This window comes from Topomyia yanbarensis, chromosome 1, assembly GCF_030247195.1.
Source record: "Topomyia yanbarensis strain Yona2022 chromosome 1, ASM3024719v1, whole genome shotgun sequence".
Taxonomy (NCBI): Eukaryota; Metazoa; Arthropoda; class Insecta; order Diptera; family Culicidae; genus Topomyia; species Topomyia yanbarensis.
Window position 1 is genome coordinate 82,063,857 of NC_080670.1, and position 22,234 is coordinate 82,086,090.

A 22,234-nucleotide genomic window follows, 5' to 3' on the forward strand; every position below is an offset into this window, starting at 1 on the left:
CATGTTGCAGCTATATGTGGATCTCAAATGTCACCCGATATTCCAAGTTGTGTCAATACTACTCAGGACCAGCCAAAAACACTCATCACAGATAATACAAGTAACGAACATACTACCTGTCGACGAAGCATTGATATTGATCTAATTCCACATGTTATCGCGGGTGCCACGGCTACCATACACGTCCCACATTGCACCCAGGAGTTACTGGTTCTACATACACAGCCAAAGTTTGTTGAAATCAACACTGCGCCAAATTCGTCGAGCCAGGCACAACATCTTTTACATCTAGTTTCAAATGATGCGCTGTCGCCTTCGGAGTTCACAACTTCGGTTGTGAGATCAAATACTCAGGCATTTTCTAACCCGGTACAGCAGGTACTACAACCAAAACTGGATGACCAGCTATCAAAGCCTGAAGATCTCAGCATTCCTAAGAAAACAGTTCCTAGTCGGATTGAACCATTTACTGTACATACTGATACTCCGAATGAGCTGAGCGAACCATATGAAATTGATTTCATAGTCGATGTACCAACATTTTCACCAGTACAATCGCTCGAAAGCCAACACTCAACGTCGCAGATGTCATCAACAATTGAAGGTAATGAAAATTGCGGCAAATGTGACGTTTGGGAAAATCAAGCGCTGGAGAACAAGAATACCATTAAGAAACTTCGTAGAAAAATCAAGCTGCTCAAAAAGGAATTAGCCCAATCAAATGACCACGCACTGTCTCTTTCACGGGAGCTACAGGATTTGAAGGATCGGCAACAAATTCCTTCGGTAAATTTGTCGTATTTTATTGCTATTAATAATTTAGTTACATTTTTCTCAACTTTATTCAGGTCACATTCACGATTCAATCTGATTTCGACATCACGCTGGAAGAAATTAAAAACATCGATCGCAGTGCTACCACGGATAGCCAATTTATTTCTAATTTGGCGATTCACTTCTTTGGAGTTGACAGATTGAAAACAATGAGTGTGACAGGACAACCTACGCCACGATTCAAAAACAAACTGAACGCAGATGGTTCGCTTTTGTACCCGGCAAAAGAGCAAATTGACCCTAAAATTCTTAAATTTATTTTTGGTAAATTTGTTTCATTTTCATGTAACAAAGTTGTAGTCAACTCTTTGTATTTTCCAGAAAAACTTGTTGAACGTGTTGCCATGCGCCTGGGACCACACAAAATTCGTGAAATTGCACACTATGCCAACGAGAAGCTGGTAAATAAAAGTATTGCCCAAAAAATTTCGAATCTCAACAAAATCGAAACTAACCGCGTGCCTTTTGGTATAAATAGAATCGGTAATGGAAATCGAAATTAAACGTATAATGCATTATGATTAATACGACAGTACACAGAAGCGAGTAATAATTTGAATTTGACATAAGTAATCTTATTGTCTTGGATTTATTGAATAAAATGATTTGTTATTATTGTACGTAGTTTTTATTGCTTGGAGAAAACACCCCTCCCATTTTCAGTACGGTGAAATAAAATATTTGTACCATAATTGTACAATAACAGATATCGTAGGTAATCGAATAGTTTAACTATTTAAGGATGATTAAGATTATAATCCAAAAAAATTAATCACCGTACCGTGTATTGTAGTGTTATTGTTTTACTATATCCATGCTACTATAGTTGATATGGTTGATGAATACTACATGTTAAAAATATGTATGAAACAAAGCTCATTTCGATATGGTGACCGTTCTTAACAACCCATTGGTTGTATGGTCGAGTTTGAAAATAGGATAATGGTTATGGTTGATACCATATCACGCAATGGTTATTCTATAGTTGCTATACCATAACAGATATAGTTTGGTCTACGATTGATAATATGGTTGGTATATGGTTTACGTTTATCCGGGTTAGCTTCATATGCATCAGAGCACTCTTTGTCCCACCAAGGATTAGGGGGCCGTCTATTTATTGTCATTCCAGGATTGCATTTCGTTTGGGCTTGTTCTGCTGCTTCAATAATTAAACCCGCTAAGAATTCATATTCTTCGGTAGGGGGTAGCTCTTCTGTCGAAGCAAGAGAAGTGGAAATTAATGTTTCGTATGTTTTCCAATCAATATTTCGTGTTAAGTCATAAGGAACATTGATTGAATTCGTAAGGCCTAATTCGCAGTTAATTGAAACAACGATTGGCAAATGATCGCTACCGTGAGGATCAGGTACAACCTTCCACGTGCAATCTAACCGAAGTGATGTCGAGCACAGAGATAGATCTAATGCACTTGGACGTGCAGGAGGTCTGGGGATGCGTGTTGTTTCGCCAGTATTTAAAACTGTCATATTAAATTCGTCACAAACATTGTATATCAAAGAGGATCGATTATCATTGTAGAGGGAACCCCACAATACTCCGTGCGAGTTGAAGTCTCCCAGTATCAGACGCGGAGCAGCCATGGATTCCACTACCTCAAAAATTTGACGTTGTCCAATTTGAACTTTGAGAGGTATATATATAGAAGCGATAGACATGTCTTTGCCTTTAATGTTCGTTTGGACAGCTACAGCCTCAATGCCCGCAAACAAGGGGATGTTAATTCTATAGAAAGAATAGCACTTTTTAATTCCTAGAAGCACTCCTCCATACGGGGTGTCTCGGTCTAGGCGAATAATGTTGAAATCATTTAAGTTGAAATTAATGTTTGAGGTAAGCCATGTTTCACATAGAGCAAAAGCATCGCATTTTAAATTATGCAGTAAAATTTTTAAGGAATCAATTTTAGGTATGATACTTCTGCAATTCCACTGTAAAACAGTGATGGAATCTTTCATTGGAGGAGGTGAATTACCCATTGAAAGATACAATCGCTGCAAGGATGGGCCATTGAGCAATCAGCTGCTCTAAAAATGTTCTAATTGTTGGGAGGAAAGCTGAAAGTATACTCTTTAGTGGTTCAGAAATATTGAATGCTTTAAAAATCCAATCAACAATTTCAGAAAATTTCAATAATCCTACCCCCGGCTGAGCCTCAGAGGAAGTCGAAATTTTATTATTTCCAGTAATGGTGTTCTGTTTGGATTGTACGTTCCCAAAACCGGGTGGAATTGATTTCGGTTTTGAATCGGAATTTTTCGGTTTTGGGCGCAGTTTATCTATTGGTGGAGAAATTTTAAGGCCCTTTCTTGGCAGCTTGGGAAAAGAAGACTGTTTTCTTTTTCTGGGATTTCCGGGTAAAACAAATGATGTACCTTCGCACGCTCCGTCAGAGTCAGACTGTTCCGAAAATAGAGATGTGTAAGTGTTTTCTAAGAAGATGGGTTTAGGGGTAGCATTTTTCAACATTTCTGCATAGGAGCGCTTAGACCTCTCCTTCAAGGATCGTTTAATTTTATCCTCGCGCAATTTATAAATGGGGCATGCAGGGAGCTCATGCGAGTTTTCTCCGCACATTAAACATTTTTCTGAATTTTCATTGCATGTATCCTCTTGATGAGAACCTCCACATTTGCCACACCGTGCCTTATTGGAACAGTAAGTGGCTGTGTGGCCAAGCTGTTTGCAATTAAGGCAATTCATTACACGAGGGATAAAAAGGCGAACAGGGAGACGAATCTTATCGATAATGACATAGTTGGGCAGTGCAGACCCAGCGAAAGTCACTCGAAATGAGTCAGACAGTCGATAAACTTTTTTATCTCCTTCGTGTGATACTGAATGCAATTGCTTGCATTCAAGTATTTTTACGTCTTTAAGTATGGTGTCTTTGAAACGACCAACCCCATGCTTAATTATGTCATCAACAGTCAAACTCGATTCTGTGATGACCCCATCAATTTCAATTTCCTTTGAAGGAATATACGCTCTATACTTACGCGTAAAAAGCTCGCAAGAAGCAATTGCATTGGCTTGTTTGAGACTACCAACGACAATGCGTATTTTATCTTTATTGACTTTGACGATCTCTTTTACATCCGAGAATCGCGAAGTCAAATCTTTAGAAATTTGAATGATATTTAGCGCCTTTGCTTTACGCCTAATAAATACAATCCATGGTCCCGTTGACGACTCTGGGTAAATTTTAATTCTAGTCGGATTTACATTTTCAGCATAAGGCTTAGGGGGAGGGTCTGTTACTCGTTCTCCCATCTCTTCATCCATTTTACCTAGCAAGAAAAACTATCACAAAAAGGAATGAAAAATATACCTGTTATACCTGTAGAACACACCTCATGTGTTACGTTGTAAACTCGGTGCCCGTTGTTTGACAATGTGACACTTGCTGTCCTTCTTCGTCGCGTTGCTTCTTCAGTAGAGAAATAGGCCTACCTGCAACACTTCAAAACTCTCTCCGGTTAAGCTGCTCGTCGGTATCACCACCACAAGCGCGCTCTCTCCGTTTCCACCGCCGCGGTAAACAAATGTGGCTACCTGTGGCTTGCTGAGAAAATCCCACTGTCGATGCGGCACTTTTCGGTGCCACTTGTTTTCCTTATTCGTCGTACCACTTCTGCGGTAGACGAATAGAGCAAATGGGTCTACCTGTGACGCTTCCCCTCTCGTCGATTAGAATTGCCCGACGACACCAATACAATATATTTTTTCTGTCTGTACAGGCACGATCACTGTCGATTTCTGCCACCGCGGTAGGCAAATTCGTCTACCCGCGGTTTGCTGTCAAAACACCGAGGATGCCGTTGACCACGCCTCCGACGTATCAACTGTCGACTCACACTTAACAAACTGGTCTCTCTCTCTCCCACAAAAACGCATACAGCGTCTCGCACTCCGTCACTCTCTCGAGAACAAAACCTTCCACCTGGAGGCACAACCGTCTCGGCCGGTTGCAAAAACTGTTATGAAAAAAAAAAAAAAAAACTGTTCATTGGTGGAGCCCCATGGTCAAAGACGCAATAAAAATGCGGAGAAAAGCACTGAGGAGGCTAAAAAAGACCCCCTCAACACATCCACAATTCGCAATACGTGCACAAAACTTCCGCGAAGCTCGAAACGAATGTCGCCTAATCATACGAGAAGCCAAAAAATCGAGCTGGGATGATTTCCTGAACGGAATCGATAACACATTGTCAGTGCCTGAAATGTGGAGAAGAGTGAACGCCTTGTCAGGAAAAAGAAGGCACCAAGGATATACGCTCTATGACAAAAACAGGGTATTAACTGACGACGCGCTAGAAATTGCCAACATTCTGGGAGACTACTTTGCCAAAATATCGTCCACCTCGGAATTCTCGGACCGATTTAAGCAAACCAAGGAAGCTCAAGAAAGCATCCCCATTTCCTTCGATGTCGAACCTGAAAACCAACTCTCGGACTACAACACTGGGTTCACCATGGCCGAACTACTATATGCAATATCGAAATCAAAAGGTAAGTCGGCTGGGCTAGATAACATAGGATACCCCATGATACAACACCTGCCACTACTTGGTAAGTCCACACTATTGAAGGCCATCAATATGATGTGGATAGAAGGAAAATATCCACCAGCATGGAGAAATAGCATTGTCGTTCCCATTCCAAAACCTGGGAAAAATACAGCAGAACCAGAAGGATACCGACCAATTAGCCTAACGAGTTGCTTAGGAAAAGTAGTAGAAAAAATGGTCAACAGGAGGCTAACAACCGTCCTAGAGGAAAAAGAATTGCTCGACCAACGGCAATTTGCTTTTAGGAGAGGAAGAGGCACAGGCTTGTACCTAAATGCACTAGGAGACATCGTCAACCGCGCTTTTCAAGCAGGGCAACACGTCGACATAGCAGCATTGGACATATCAAAATCTTACAATCGCACCTGGAGGTACATCTTACGCCAGCTCAAGGAATGGGGATTCACCGGAAGAATATGTCACTTTATACAAGGCTACCTAAATGAACGGCTCTTTCAAGTTGCAGTAGGCGGATCCTTATCCACAACGAAGTTGGAGGAAAACGGAGTTCCCCAAGGGTCAGTACTGGCAGTTACCCTATTTCTTATAGGTATCAACGGGGTCTTCGACAACCTTCCGAAAGGGGCCATACACTAATTACGTAAGGGCATATGGGGGGAGGGGGAGTTCCAAAATATCTTACAAATTCTTATCTGATGGGGAGGGAGGGTTTGTTCTTTCTTACATAATATCATAAAAAAGTATGAAAATGAAATCAATAAGAAAAATATTCTTTACACAAGAATTATTTATTATTTGTGCCATGAACATTTTCTATATCAAACAAAATTAGCACATATTGTACATCATGGCCAAAGAAGGGTGGACCTGGAATTAAAGTGTTTTGCAACAGCAGGGTATGATTGTTAAATTAATTATGTAATTTTGTTTATCGTTTCCATCATGAGGAGCGTCTTAATTGTCGATGATGTTAGAGCAGTTACATCAATTTCTTGACGCTTGGTGGCACATTGTTCTGTTCGGGAACTGGGGTCACAGTATGCCTTACAAGTTAAGAAGTGCTGACACTCTTCGTGTTGATGGTCCAATATTCTTCTATTCATTCTTTTTGTTCAAACCGCAAGGTATTCGGAAAATGTTCTGTCATGCGATTGTGACAGATCTTGTGGGCCGAATATTTCCAGAGTGTGAACTGTATTTTACTTCAAGAAAATTCGAAGATGTCGGAGCTATGCGTACGATAATCGTCACAGTTGGAGCTCAGAATAAATTCATGCCAGAACAGGTTATAAATTCTTTTGAGCTCTGCATCACAAGAAAAAAGAATCAAAAGGAAGTGGAATATAACGAAGCAGATTATATGGACCAGATTGGCTTTTCTAAATATCACCCAATAGTTGTTCTACTAGGATGCAAATAAAATTACTACAGTTGAATGCAGGTTAATTTTGTCATGAATTTTCTTGAAATAATTCTATAAGTATCGTTTTCGCTATTTTATTTAATGAATTAACACTATGATTTTTTAATTATGAAAATCATGATAAGATCTTATTGAGGGGGGAGGGGGAGTTCGTCAAAATCTTACGAATTCTTATCTGGGGGGAGGGGGAGGTTGAAATGTTCTAAAAATGCCTTACGTAATAAGTGTACGGTCCCATTATGTGTTTCAAACAACGTGTTACTTCCTAAATCCGGCATCTTTGTTCACATTGCTCGATTGGAATCGTTGGTTTGGGTTCGATTGGCACTTTTAGTTTGTCTTCGCGCATCTCATTATGTTTGTTATCTCTGGCCTAGACATAGTTTCAATAGCTTATCGCTCGTCGGCGTCTATTTAAACCAGCCTAGTCGCCTTTTCTTTTACTGGGTATATACGCCTCCCCAGTAAATTCAGCCCATCCAGCCAGAATACGTGCCGGAGTTCTTGCTGGTTTCTGTCGGAATTTTGGTTTATCCGCCACTGCTTACTGCTAGAAAAACACTAACTCAAACATGAGTAAAATCTGTTAAATTGGTTAATATCAACATTGTAAAAGTAGCCATATTTATTGAAGAAAAAACTCGTTGGAAAGAAGTGACGAACGAAAATGATTGAATAGTTTAATTCTCTCGTAATAAATTTGATCTGAATGATTTCAAATATGTCTACCACGGCTTGAGACTAAAATAAGGACATTTGAAGTAAAATAAGGACACTTTTCAAAATCGTCGAAAATAAGGACATGTCCTCTAAAATAAGGACGGTTGGTAACCCTAGCTTCAGGCTATGGCCTTGGTGGGGTAATTGCCCATATAGTGGACGGAGTTGAAAAGCCAATATGTTTCACATCGTTTTCACTTAACACAGCACAAAAAATTACCCCATTCTACATTTAGAAGCTCTAGCTTTGGTTTCCACAATTAAAAAAATTTAAAAAATATTTGTATGGGCAACACTTCACGGTTTTCACTGACCATAAACCTTTGGTGGGCATTTTTGGCAAAGAAGGCAAACGTTCTATTTTTGTTACAAGGCTTCAACGATATATTCTGGAGATATCCATTTATAATTTTGACATTCATTACAGACCCTCATCCAAAACGGGTAATGCTGAATTTTGCTCCCGATTCCCTTTGGAAGTTCCCAAACATTTAGACGAAGAATTAATAAGAAATATAAATTTTGGAAGGCAATTCCCTATTGATTCAAAAGAAATAGCTAATATTACTAAAACTGACAAATTCCTTATGGACATAATTAGCTATATGAAAAATGGTTGGCCAAAAAAGATTGACACACGCTTTGTTGACGTTTTCTCAAATCAACATGAATTGGAAATTGTTGAGGAATGTTTGTTGTATCAGGACAGGGTTGTAATACCGCAGCAAATGCATGGCGGGATTCTTAAACTTTTACATGTCAACCATGCTGGTATGGTAAAAATGAAATTAATGGCTAGACGAACTGTGTACTGGTTTGGAATAAATACTGATATAGAAAGCTATGTAAGGCAATGTGATATCTGCAGTGACATGGCTGTAGTCCCTAAGCCTAAAATAGAGTCTGCATGGGTACCAAGAACAAGGCCATTCAGTAGAATACATATAGATTTCTTTTATTTTGAACATCGTACGTTTTGCCTTTCTCATATAAAGAAAGGCTATGCAATCACTGTAAAAATCGACTTTTAACCGAGGCCCGGAGAACCGAGTGTCATGCACCATTCGATTCAGTTCGTCGAGATCGGCAAATGTCTGTGTGTGTGTCATTTAAACTCACACAATTTTCTCAGAGATGGCTGAACCGATTTTCGCAAACTTAGTTTCATCTGAAAGGTATAACGCTCCCATAAGCTGCTATTGAATTTTTAGTTGATCCGACTTCTGGTTCCAGAGTTACGGGTTGAAGAGTGCGGTCACACAGCAAATTCCCATATAAACTGGTACCACCATGATGTTAAAATGATGTAAAACATATTAAAATTGATGTAACATTACTCTAGTTTGCGGGTCTGGATCACTAATGATCAATTAAAACAGCTTTGACCACATTGGCCACCTATGACGGTTCATAACGCCCCCGGGGAACCCGCCAAGTTCCTAAGCTAATATCACACCCATTCCCCAACGAATTCTCTACCGATTTCTACAAACTTGATTTCAAATGAAAGATACAGTAATGCCGTTGACTGCTGCTGAATTTCATTCGGTTCTGACTCTTGCTTCCGGAGTTACATGAAGATAACATTCAACTCATACTGATTAAGCTAATTAAATATTATTCTTTTGCCTTTCTCATATAGAAAGGTTATGCAATTGCTCCAAAAACCGACTTCCTAACCGAGGCCCGTAGGGCCGAGTCTCATATAACATTCGACTCAGTTCGCCGAGATCGCAAAATATCTGTGTGTATGTATGTGTGCATGTAAGTGTGTATGTATGTATGTATGTATGTATGTATGTATGTATGTGTATGTGATTTGTTAACAAAATGTCCACATCGGTTTCTCGGAGATGGCTGAACCGATTTTTACAAACTAAGATTTAAATGAAAGGTATAATATTCCCATAGGTTGCTATTGAATTTCATTTTCAACCGACATCTTGTTCCGGATTACGAGTTGAAGAGTATGGTTACAAAACAAAATTTGTTGATTTGTCTACTTCGGTTTCTCGGAATTTTTTGAACCGATTTTGACAAACTTTATTTTAAATGAAAGGTCCATCAGCTGCTGTTGAGTTTTGTGTGGATCCGAGTTCTGGTTCCTGAATTATAGGGTGATACGTACGATCACGCAGCAAATCCCGATTCTAACGAATTCTGCGATGAATGTAAAAAGGTGATTTTTTTTTTCCAAAATGTAAACACAACTGTTGAATTTGTAGATCTAGGTCACCAACAGTCATTCAAAGTCTCTTTGGCCACACTGGCCACCATCGACGGATCCGGAAGCATCCACATTCAGAATAACGGTTATATTGGTTTCTCGAAAATGGCTAGACCAATTTGATCAACTTAGTCTCAAATGAAAGGTGTTGCGTCCCCGGAAACTGATATTAAATTCCATCTCCATCCGACTTCCAGCTCCGGAGTTAGGGGTTGTGGAGTGCGATCACATAGAAAACTCCGATTCAAACCGATACCGCGATGAATGCAAAAAGGTGCTCTTATATATACTAACCAAGTGTAATAAGAATGAAAGACATTTCCATAATTTTATATTGTACGAACCAGCTACTAAATCATAGTTTGGAGAAATGAGAAAGGCACAATTGCACCTCTAGGTGGATTAAAACAGGTTTTTACTAATGGTGGATAGTTTTTCCAAATGGATTGAAATTTATTATATGAGAAATGGTGCAAATTCAGGAAAAGTCCTAAAAAGGCTGATAACTTTTTTTGCTAGGTTTGGGTTACCAGACGTTTTAGTTTCAGACGGCGGGCCCCCGTTCAATTCTTATAGTTTTGTTAGCTTTTTGGAAAAGCAAGGAATAAAAGTTCTTAAAAGTCCACCTTATAATCCGTCGAGTAACGGTCAAGCTGAAAGATTGGTGAGAACGGTAAAGGAAGTAATAAGAAAGTTCCTAATGGAGCCTGAAACTAAAGAATTGGATTGGGAGGACCAGATAATTTTTTTTTTATTTAACTATAGAAATAGTTGCCTGACAAATGAAGGAAATTTTCCATCTGAAAGAATTTTTAGTTATACTCCAAAGAAAATTATAGATTTGCTTAATCCAAAGAAGCATTATAAACAACAAATGTTAACACCACAACCTCCTCGAGATGAAAAGTCATCAAATCGTCCCATTGAAAACAATATTGATCCCTTTGACAAATTGATGGAGGGTGACGTTCTGTGGTACAAAATCCACAATCCTCACAATCATATGAGATAGCTTAAAGCAAATTTCCTAAAACGCTTTTCTAAAAACACATTCCAGATTTCAATTGGAAGCGTGCCGGTAATGGCACACTGTTCCCAAATGCGGATTATGGAGAACAGTCCTGGACGAAGAAACCCAATGGTTTCGTGGAGGCCGCATTATAACACGAAGGATACCGAGGAGGACCGAGAGGAGGACACTATGAGCGAGGAGGAGGATTTCAGGGGATTTCCTGAGCAGGATCAGCCTAGTAAAGACGAAAAGAGAAAATTTGAAGTAGGACCGGCGGAATTGCCGGGATCAGAACTAAGAAGATCGAAACGTTTGCGAAGAGCAAATCTCGAAAAGAACTTTATCTATAAACAATAAGCTTAAGAAGTTTTGAAATTGTTTTCTTATAATAGTTAAGAAGCTCTCATATGTAATTATTGAATGATTCAAGAACTCTTGATTTCGAAAACCTAATCCATTGTATATATAATTGTTCATAAATGTACAAATTTTGATAAACATCTGAAACTAAAATTTTAAGGGAAAAGTGCTGATGTGTATGCCCTTTGCGTAACTCGAATCAGTTTGAGCATAACGCTCATAACACCCATCTGTCACACGAAGTTCGGCAGATTAATAAACGCAGTGAATGCTGCATTCGATACTAGACCGTTCAGCTAACCACTAGTGTTTTTATAACAGTGATCAATTCCGAACTTTCCTGGCCTTTGGACTTTGGCGTACACTTTTCCACCTTCCTTGGATTTCTCAATTACTTGGCGTACACTTTTCCACCTTCCTTGGATTACTCAATTACAGGGTTTCAATAGAAACTCCATTTGTCTCTTCTCAGAGACTTATTAAACCCTTAACCCAAATAAGATACCGTAGTGGTAAGGGCGACGGCGATTACCTAGTGGCTCTCTGTAGCTGATCGGTTCCACAACGCAGGACTAAACTTCTAAAAACGAGAAATAAAAGAGAGGGGCTAAATTGGGATATTTATCGTTTTTACGAAAGTATAAATAAGGGACATATAGGGGAGATCCCGATTTGCCAGCATATCGCGAACTGGGACATTGGGTGGTCTACCTCGGGCCCGAAGGGAATCCTTTAACTGAGACCTGGCGTCCAAATACCCAGCGCATACCCAGACAACGTGCTCGATGTCGTGATAGCCCTCGTCACAAGCGCACAGACTACTTTCCGCAAGCCCAATACACCGAAATGCGCATCCAACGTGTAGTGGTTGGACATAAGTCGGGTCATTACACGAATAAAATCCCGACCCACATCTATCCCCCTGAACCAAGGCTTCGTTGATACCTCGTTGATGGGATAATGGAATGTAGCCATCGTCCAAGTTCATCATTGCTCCACGAGGTTTGCCAACTGTCCTCTGACGACAAATACTAAAAAAATCGTTGAAGCAGATTGGTCTTTTGAATATGTCACCATCTATGTCAGTCATCCTTTGCTAATGAGTCGGCCTTTTCATTGCCCGGGTTAGAGCAATGAATGTCGCATCGGATGAGCAATCGATATGAGAGTTCCAAAAATCGATTTTTTAGCGGCAGAACGCCCGCCGGCACTTCGAGACTCATCGTATGGGTCGAGTGCATGCAACCCAAAGCAATGCGCAATCAACGATACTGGATTCTCTCTAGTTTGATGAAGTGTATGTTCGCAGCGGAGCGGAAACAGAAACACCCGTACTCCATCACGGACAATATCGTTATTTGGTACAACCTGATCAGGTCTCCTGGGTGGGCACCCCACCATGTACCAGTTATTTTCCGGAGAAAATTGATCCTTTGTTGGCATTTCTGTTTCAGATACCTAATGTGACATCCCCAGGTACCTTTAGAGTCGAACCAGACCCCGAGATATTTGAATGTGAAGACCTGATTGATCGTTATACCCATTAATAGAAGCTGGAGTTGCGCCGGCTCACGCTTCCCAGACCAACTCAGTTTTCTTCGTGGAGAACTCGATACCCAGCTGAAGAGCCCAAGCAAACAAATTGTCCAAAGTATCTTGTAATCGTCCTTGCAAATCGACAGCTTTGGGCCCTGTAACAGAGACCACCTCGTCGTCTGCAAGTTGCCTTAGCGTGCATGAATTGACAAGACAATCGTCAATGTCATTCACGTAAAAATTGTAGAGCAGGGGACTTAGACATGAGCCCTGGGGAAGACCCATGTAGCTAAATCGCGATGTTGTTAAATCGCCATGCGAAAAGTGCATGTGCTTTTCAGGCAACAGGTTTAGCAAAAGTTATTTAAAATCGGTGAAAGACCATGCTGGTGCAGCTTCTCTGATAGAATGTTGATAAAAACTGAGTCAAAAGCCCCCTTAATATCCAAGAAGACTGATGCCATGTGCTCTTTGTTAGCATAGGCCATTTGGATTTCTGTAGAAAGCAGCGCTAGGCAATCGTTCGTCCTGCCTTTGCGGAAGCCAAATTGTGTATCTGATAGTAAGCCATTTGCTTCAACCCAATTGTCGAGGCGAGACAAGATCATTTTCTCGAACAACTTCCGAATACAGGACAGCATTGCAATCGGTCGATACGAGTTGTGGTCGGAGGCTGGTTTTCCTGGTTTTTGGATGGCGATGATCTTCACTTGCCTCCAGTCATGAGGGACAATGTTACCCTCAAGAAACTTGTTAAATAAATTCAACAAGCGCCTTTTTGCAGTGTCGATTCTTCAGCAAGTTGAATTTTATTCTGTCTAACCCTGGGGCATTATTGTTACATGGCAAGAGAGCAAGTGAGAACTCCACCATTGTTCGCGGTATTGTGAGGAGACGCGGCGCGGTATATTTTTTGTACCGGGACAGAGTCCGGCTAGATCTTCTTGGCGAAAGCGAATATCCAGCGATTTGAATATTCCGCGTTTTCGTTGGTACTGTTCCGGTAACGCATACATCGGGCCGTACCCCAAAGAGTGCTCATCGCTGTTTCTCTCGTTAACCTGTCGACGAACTGGCGCCAATAACTGCGTTTTTGGGCTTTTATTAGACTCTTCATTCGCCTTTCTAACGACGCGTACTGTTGATAGCTAGCGGGTGAACCGTCTTCCCGGAAGGCCTTATATGCAGTGGAGTTCTCCGCGTACAGCTCTGAGCACTCTTTGTCCAACCACGGGATGGGAGACCGTCCATGGGTATTCGCGCTGGGTACTGGTTTAGTCTGAGCTTGATTCACACTGTCGAGAATCAAGCCAGCCAGAAACCTGTACTCTTCTTCCGGAGGAAGTATTTGAGTCGATTCGATATTAGCGGATATCGCGGTCGTGTAACTCTTCCAATCAATATTCCGTGTGAGGTCATACGAAACATTGATTGTTTCCGATGGTCTTGAACCGTTAGCAATTGAAATTACGATAGGCAAGTGATCGCTACCGTGGGGATCAGGGATCACCATCCACATTCAATCTAACTGTAGCGATGTCGAGCATAGCGATAGATCCAACGCGCTTGCGCGTGCTGGTGGTGTGGGAATCCGCGTCATTTCTCCCGCAATTTCTGTCGTAAAGACCTTGGATTAATGCTGATCTATTATCATCATGAAGACAGCCCCACACCGTACCGTGCGAGTTAAAGTGTCCCAGAACTAGCCGCGGTGCCGGTAAGGATTCCGTGATATTACAAAGACTTCGGTGCCCTACCGAGGCTCTAGGAAGAATGTAGATGGAAGCAATGCAAAGGTCTTTGCCTTTGATTAGAACTTGACAAGCGACAATTTCAATGCCTGGTGTCGAAGGGAGGTAAATTCTGTTGAAAGAATAGCACTTTTTAATCCCCAAAAGTACTCCTCCATAAGGGTTTTCTCGATCCAGACGAATTATATTAAAGTCGTGGAAGTTCAGATTTATATCGGAAGTTAACCAAGTATTATATAATGCGAAAACATCACATTTTAAACTGTTTAGTAAAAAATTGAAGGAATCTATTTTCGGGAGGATACTTCTGCAATTCCACTGTAGGACGGTGATCGAATCAGTGACCTCGTTTGATGACTTAGCCATCGAAGGATACGATCGCTGCAAGGAGGGGCCATTTAGCACTCACCTACTTCAAAAATGTTTGCACTATAGGGGGAAAACATAACATATGCTTTTAAGAGGATCAGTAACATTGAAAGCTATGTCCACTACGTCAGAAAATTTCATTAGTCCATTACTGGATTGAGTTCTGTTTGAAAAAAGGGGACACTTGGTGTTTTTGGTGTCCCTGGAAGTGGTGGATACTCCTTGTTAGAAATAAAATTTCCAAGTCCTGGAGCAACTTGCTTCGGCTTTTGGGCACCACTTCCGTTGGATTTATTAAATGTAGTTGGTGCACTTTCTGAGGAGGACACATGGGCATTCTAGGGGAGGCTAGTTTTCTCCTCTTCCTGGATTCCCCCGGGGTGACAAAAGATGTTCCCTCTTGTGGATCGTCAGATTCTTGCTCACCACGGGCCAAAAGAGCAAAGGAATTTTCGGAAGGGACAGATGGCGAAGTATTCTTTAGCATTTCTGCAATAGAGTGCCTCGAGCGATCCTTCAGGGAACGCTTAATGTTATTCCCGCGCTGTTTGTACACAGGGCATGATTTAAGAGCATGCAAAGGGCCCCGCGGAAAATACACTTTTCAGTTTCTCCACCGCAAGCGTCATCCTCATGTTCTCCCTCGCATTTGCCGCACCATTTTTTATTGCCACAATAAGTGGCTACGTGGCCCAGTTGCTTGCAATTGCTGTAGTTCATTACCCGCGGTACAAACAGGGCGAACAGGTAGGCGAACCCTATCCAGGAGGACATAGTTGGGAAGAGAAGACCCGGATCGAGTCTGACGGAGAATAAGTTGTCTTATCATCTTCAGTTTTTGCGTTATACAATCGCTTGCATTCCAGAATCTTCACCTGTTGAAGTGAAGGGTCCTTAATGCAGCCAACCCCGTACTTCAACAGGGCTTCGCACTTCATACCCGGCTCGGCGACGACCCCATCGATCTCCACTGCCCTACGAGGCACATACACCCTGAATTCCTTCGTAAAACGCTCGCTGCGGGCAATCTGGTTTGCCTGGTCGAGGTCATTTACTATAACGCGTATCTTATTAGCTCGAACACGTGTTATCTGAGCCACGGACGGGTAGTTAGCAGTCAGCTCCGGTGAAATCTCTAGAATATTAGGCGATTTCGTGTTGGGCCGGAAATACACCACCCAGGGTCCATTTGAACTGGTTGGGTATGTTTTAATACGAGGAGGATTGGAAAAATCAGTCGAGGGAATAGTTTTAGGAACATCCATTGGTACATCAGGGGGTTCAGCGATGAGGTTTGAATTATTCTCACCTTCGGCCATTTAGGCACGAAGTTATATAGGGAATGGGAACTATTTAGTCGTAGTAACAAAGTGTTAACGTGAAAATAAAGAATATAAAACAAAATACTCAGCTTCTCCAGCAGCGTCCGTTGGTCTGCACCAGATCAATTCACTACACTAGCCGGGCCACCGACAAACAAAGGCTGTCTCAGACAAAGGCTGACCTTCACTATACTTGTTATAACACCACTCACAGCGAGATCTGTTTGTATCTCAAACAGTTTTCATTTTATAGTGTTCCATGTCATAACTTAGGGTGTCTCTCAAAAAACAGTTTTCTCCGTGCAGTTTTTAGTGTGATTTTTCTCACAAAAGTACTCTTCTGTGAACTTTTAGAGCAGATTCATTCGTAACCGAACGCTCTTTCGATACAGTCGAATTTGTTGTTGTAACATTACCTTGAGTTAGGCGATATCGGTAAAGGTGTTTATCCCAGCAAGGGATGGAGTATAAGCATTATAAACATTATAAACGTTAAATTGTGTCAGGTAGTGCAGTGTAGTGCGTTTCTAAACAGTTTCTTACCTGAAAGACGGCTTTGTTTAGACGAGATATATCAGCTCTCTACTGTGTAAAGGTCATGCGGTCAAGGTAACGGAAAAAAGAAACGAAGGATCAATTCACCTACCAGCTCATCAGGAACCAATTGGTGAAGTGTTACGTTTTTTTACTTTTCTTATCGATATTTTTTATTTTTTATTCTTTTTATCGTTTTTGATTTTTTTAAAATAAGTTAAATAGTGCGGTCGAGTGTGTTGCTCACGCAACAAAATGGAACAAACAGCAGGATCACCCTCCGATGACGAATCTTATGGTGAAGAGGAACGTGTATCTGATTCGGAGACAAATGATGTTATGGGCGATCCTCTCCCCCACTTTCCCCCAATGTCTCACAGCACCCCCCCCCCCCCCCCCCCGAGTCAAGGTTTACCAGGATGGATCCGCTGGTCTTTGGGTGGTATGCTTTCGGCCCAAAAATAGACCGTTAAACAGCATAACTGTAGACAAAACGCTACTCGGCCGTAACCGAGATTAAAAAGGTTCAGTCAGATAAACTGCGCGTAGTCGTTACTGACTTGAAACAGGCCAATGGTATCGTTACCAATAGCCTCTTTATGCTGGAGTATCGCGTCTACATTCCTTCTCGTGATGTGGAGATCGACAGTGTGGTAACCCGATCAGAATGAAATAACAAGATTATAACAGAATGCAATTTTCGTAACATATCGTGTAGTTAAAATAACAGAAAATTATAACAAGTAACAACGGGAGATATAGTTTTGAAATATTCTTGTTATGTGTTTCTGATCGGGAAGTGATGCGGGTCTAACTGTCGATGATCTGATGAATGATGGGGTTGGCCGCTTTAAGGACTCTAACCTTCAATCAGTTAAGATTTTGGAGTGCAAGCAATTGCACTCAAACTCCATCGAAGATGGGAATTACTATCCATCAGACTCGTTTCGCGTACCCTTCGCCGGATCTGCACTTCCGAGCTTCGTTGAAGTTGGATGAGCTCGTCTACCTGTGCGTGTTTGTACCGCGGGCCATGAATTGTCCCAATTGCAAGCAGCTAGGTCACACGGCCACCTAAAGTAGCAACAAGCAACGGTGCGGTAAATGTTGGGAACGCCATGCGGATGATACTTGCAGTAGGCCCGCTGAGAAGTGTGTTTACTGCGGGGAGAATCCGCATGAACTTTTGACATGCCCAACGCACAAACTTCGCGCGGATAAACTGAAGCGATCCGCCAAAGATCGCTCCAGACGCCCTTACGCAGAAATGCTTAAAAGAGCTGTTCCACTTATCTCCGAAAACCCATTCGTTCTCTTGCCAACTGACGGTAACGTCTCTAACGACCCTTACGAGAGGCATTCTTTGGCTCTGCTTGGAAACTCTAGGAAAAGACCTAATCAAAACTCACCTGAACTTCCTCGTAAGGGTCCTAGGTTGTCCCAAACAAGGGTACAAAATAAAAATAATTCATCAACTGGAAGTGCTGGTACAAATCCGAAGATAATACCTCCTGGTTTTGGGAAATTGAGATACAACCAGGAGTTCCCAGCACTCCCCGGGGCACCAAAAATCCCAAGTGCTCCCATTTTACAGTCAGAAACTGAACATAAAACGGGATTCCTTAAATTCTCTGACATTGTGGACTGGATATTCACAGCTTTTAACATTACCGATCCTCTGAAAAGCTTGCTGGTTGCTATTCTACAAACAATAGGAACATTTTTAAAACAGTTGACTGAACAATGGCCCCTTCTTGCAGCGATCGTATCCTTCGATGGCTAACTTATTAAACGGAATCACGGATCTGATCACTGTTTTACAGTTGAACTGCAGAAGTATTATCCCCAAAATTGATTCACTTGCTAGATTACAATAATTGTGAGGCATTTTCCCTATGTGAAACATGGCTTACTTCTAATATAAACCTCAACTTCCACGATTTTAACATTATCCGCTTGGATCGAAATGACTCATATGGAGGGGTACTTTTAGGGATCAAAAAGTGTGACTCCTTTAATCGAATCAATCTCTCTACGACGCTAGGCATTGAAGTTGTCGCTTGTCAAACAACAATAAAAGGCAAAGATCTTTGCATTGCGTCTATTTACATTCTTCCTAGGGCTATGATGAGATATTGAAGACTCTCTAACGTGATTGAACACCTTCCCTCGCCCCACCTGCTTCTTGGAGACTTCAACTCTCACGGTACAGAGTGGGGATGTCTGTACGACGATAATCGATCCTCGACAATTCAAGACCTTTGTGACAACTTCAATATGACAATTCTGAACACAGGGGAAATGACACGGATTCCTAGACCACCAGCGCAAGTAAGTGCACTGGACTATGCTATGCTCGACATCACTACGGTTAGATTGCAAGTGGAAGGTAATATCTGATCCCCACGGCAGTGACCACCTGCCGATTGTAATTGCAATCACCACTCCTTCAAGACCTTCGGAACCGATTAATGTTTCCTATAACCTCACACGAAACATTGATTAGAAGAGCCACGCTGTTGAGATATCCAAAACTATCGATTCAACACAGGTACTTCCCCCGGAGGAAGAGTATAAGTTTTTGTCCAACTCGATTCTCGAAATCGCGATTTCAAACTCAGACAAAACGAGTACCCGACGGGAACACTCAAAAACGTTCTCCCATCCCGTGGTGGGACAAAGAGTGCTCAGACGTGTACGCGGAAAAGGCTGCCGCGTATAAAGCGATTTTGCCAAGAAGATTTGTCCGGATTCCGCCCGGCACAGAAAATCTACCGCGCCGCGTCGCCTTACAATACCGCGAACGGAACACCGTTTTCGGTAGTGGAGTTCTCACTTGCTCTCCTATCATGCAACAATAAAGCTCCAGGGCCAGACAGTATCAAATTCAACTTGTTGAAGAATCTACCAGACTCTGCCAAGAGACGCTTGTTCAATTTATTTAATAAGTTGCTTGAAGGTAACATTGTCCCACATGATTGGAGAGAAGTGAGTGTCATCGCCATCCAAAAACCAGGAAAATCAGCCTCCGACCACAACTCGTGTCGACCGATTGCAATGCTATCCTGTATCCGGAAGTTATTCGAGAAAATGATCTTGTTTCGCCTCGACAATTGGGTCGAAGCAAATGGCTTACTGTCAGATACACAATTTGGCTTCCGCAAAGGCAAAGGGACGAACGATTGCCTTGCGTTGCTCTAAACAAAAATTCAAATGGCTTATGCTAACAAAGAGCAGATGGCATCAGTATTCTTCGATATTATGAGGACTTTCGATTCAGTTTCTATCAACATTCTTTATGAGAAGTTGCAACAGCATGGTCTTTCACCAATTTTAAATAACTTTTTGCTAAACCTGTTGTCTGAAAAACAAATGCATTTCTCGCATGGTGATTTATCGACATCACGATTTAGCTACATGGGCCTTCCCCAGGGCTCATATCTAAGCCCTCTTCTCTACAATTTTTACGTGAATGACATTGACGATTGTCTTGTCAATTCCTGCACGCTAAGGCAACTTGCAGATGACGGTGTGGTCTCTATTACAGGTCCCAAGGCCGTCGACTTGCAAGGACCACTGCAAAGTACCTTGGACAATTTGTCTGCTTGGGCTCTCTAGCTGGGTATCGAGTTCTCTACGGAGAAAACTTAGCTAGTCGTATTTTCTAGGAAGCGTAAACCAGTTTATTACAGCTTCAGTTAATGGATAAAACTATTGCTCGGCTTTCAACATTCAAATATCACGGGGTCTGGTTCGACTCTAAAGGTACCTGGGGATGTCACATTAGGTATCTGAAACAGAAATGCCAAGAAAGGATCAACTTTCTCCGTACAATAACCGGAACATGGTGGGGTGCCCACCCAGGAGACCTAATCAAGCTGTACCAAACAACGATATTATCAGTAATAGAGTACGGATGTTTTCACTTTCGTTCCGTTACGAGCATACATTTCATCAAACTAGAGAGAATGCAGTATCGCTGTTTGCGTATTGCCTTGGGTTGCATGCACTCGACCCATACGATGAGTTTAGAAGTGCTGGCGGGTGTCCTTCCACTAAAAAATCGATTTTGGGACCTCTGACAGTAATCATTGTGTTTGTGAGAACGGTTATCAGCACATCGAGCATGTCGTTTGGTTGTGCGCAGAGTACCGTGTCGCCAGGTCCCAACTAATAGATTCCCTTTGGGCCCGAGGTAGATCACCCTATGTGCCAGTCCGGGACGCCCTGGCAAGCCGTGACCACCCCTACATTTTTCTTATCTACACCTTTTTGAAAACTATTGATGTCCAAGTTTAATACATTTTCCCCTCTCATTGACAGTAGAACCTTGTCAACCTCTCCCTGTATCTACAATATGGCATTGCTTCACGAGTCTACGGTGCATACCTTTCTTGATAACCGTCCATCCAGAACATCATGACACACGTCGCAAGAGTGTCATGACAGCATCGGAGTGCCAATAATCATCCGAAATATCAACCCTCCCCTCGCCTCTGCGATTACAGGATGGAACCACTACAATAAAGTGTGCATATCCCCACAATCATCAACCAGCCAACGAGAATGTCAATTTTACAAAATTTTACAATATGTATCCCACTACCTACCTTTTTTCCTTTACTTCATAAGAGGGGTGCAATTGTGCCTTTCTCATGTGTCCAAACTACGATTCCATGGCTGGTTATGTTCAATATAACGGTGGAAATTACATATTCAGTACATATACATTACATTAATTACATATAACATATTCAGTACGATTTGCACATGCTATGTGTCGACACTGAAACATCTACCTACCTGTTCTGAATCACACGAAATACACACTGCCCAACCATGTAAGAAGGAGAAGTACTGCCGCAACTGCAAGGGTGATCATGGACCCACAGACCGAAACTGTCCGATATACAAAAAAGAGGAAGCGGTGATCAAATTCAAAATTGATAACAACCTTACTTATGGAGAAGCCCGAGCAGAATTCAAAAAAATTGAGGAGCCATCAACTTATGCTAACCAAACTAAGTCTCTGGACAGCGAAAAGGACCAGTTAATCAGGGAACTCCGCCACGAACTGGAAAAGGCCCGGAAACAGAACGATGAAATGAAAGCCGTGCGAGATGAAGTATTAAGTCTCCGTAGGCAAGCAGCAGCCAAGCAACAGAACAACCAAACGATTGATGCCCTGAAAGCAGAACTTGGGAAATACAAAGACGCGTACAGGAAAATTTTAGGGGAGCACCTAATCAGCAAAGCTGAAAGCAAAAGTAACTCCAATGAATCCACACACAATCAACGGAGTAAAAAAGGCCGAAACTCCGGGCCTGCAACTAGTGGGGAAAGCGCCGATGAATCAACTATTCACTTTCAACTACGAACACAAATATCTTCGGGTCACAACGACCAAACGCAATTCGTAACACCGATCGGACCGGCGACGAGGGCCCGCTCCAAGAAACCCAAATTAGACGGACCTGGCGCCAGCTCTGAGAGTAGCTGCAGAAGTAGATCCCCCAGCATAAAAGAAGGTGGAACAATTCAAATTAATGTCGAGACTGAAGAGGTACATGCTATGTCCGATTAACTTTTCAAG

At 41.9% G+C, this 22,234-nt stretch overlaps 1 protein-coding gene across 6 annotated transcripts in view; it reads right to left on the bottom strand.

The window, feature by feature from the left end:
• Positions 1-22,234, bottom strand: part of LOC131678018 (ceramide kinase) — a 365,282-nt gene that overhangs the window by 245,770 nt on the left and 97,278 nt on the right. The gene's annotated exons all lie outside the window — the stretch shown is intronic.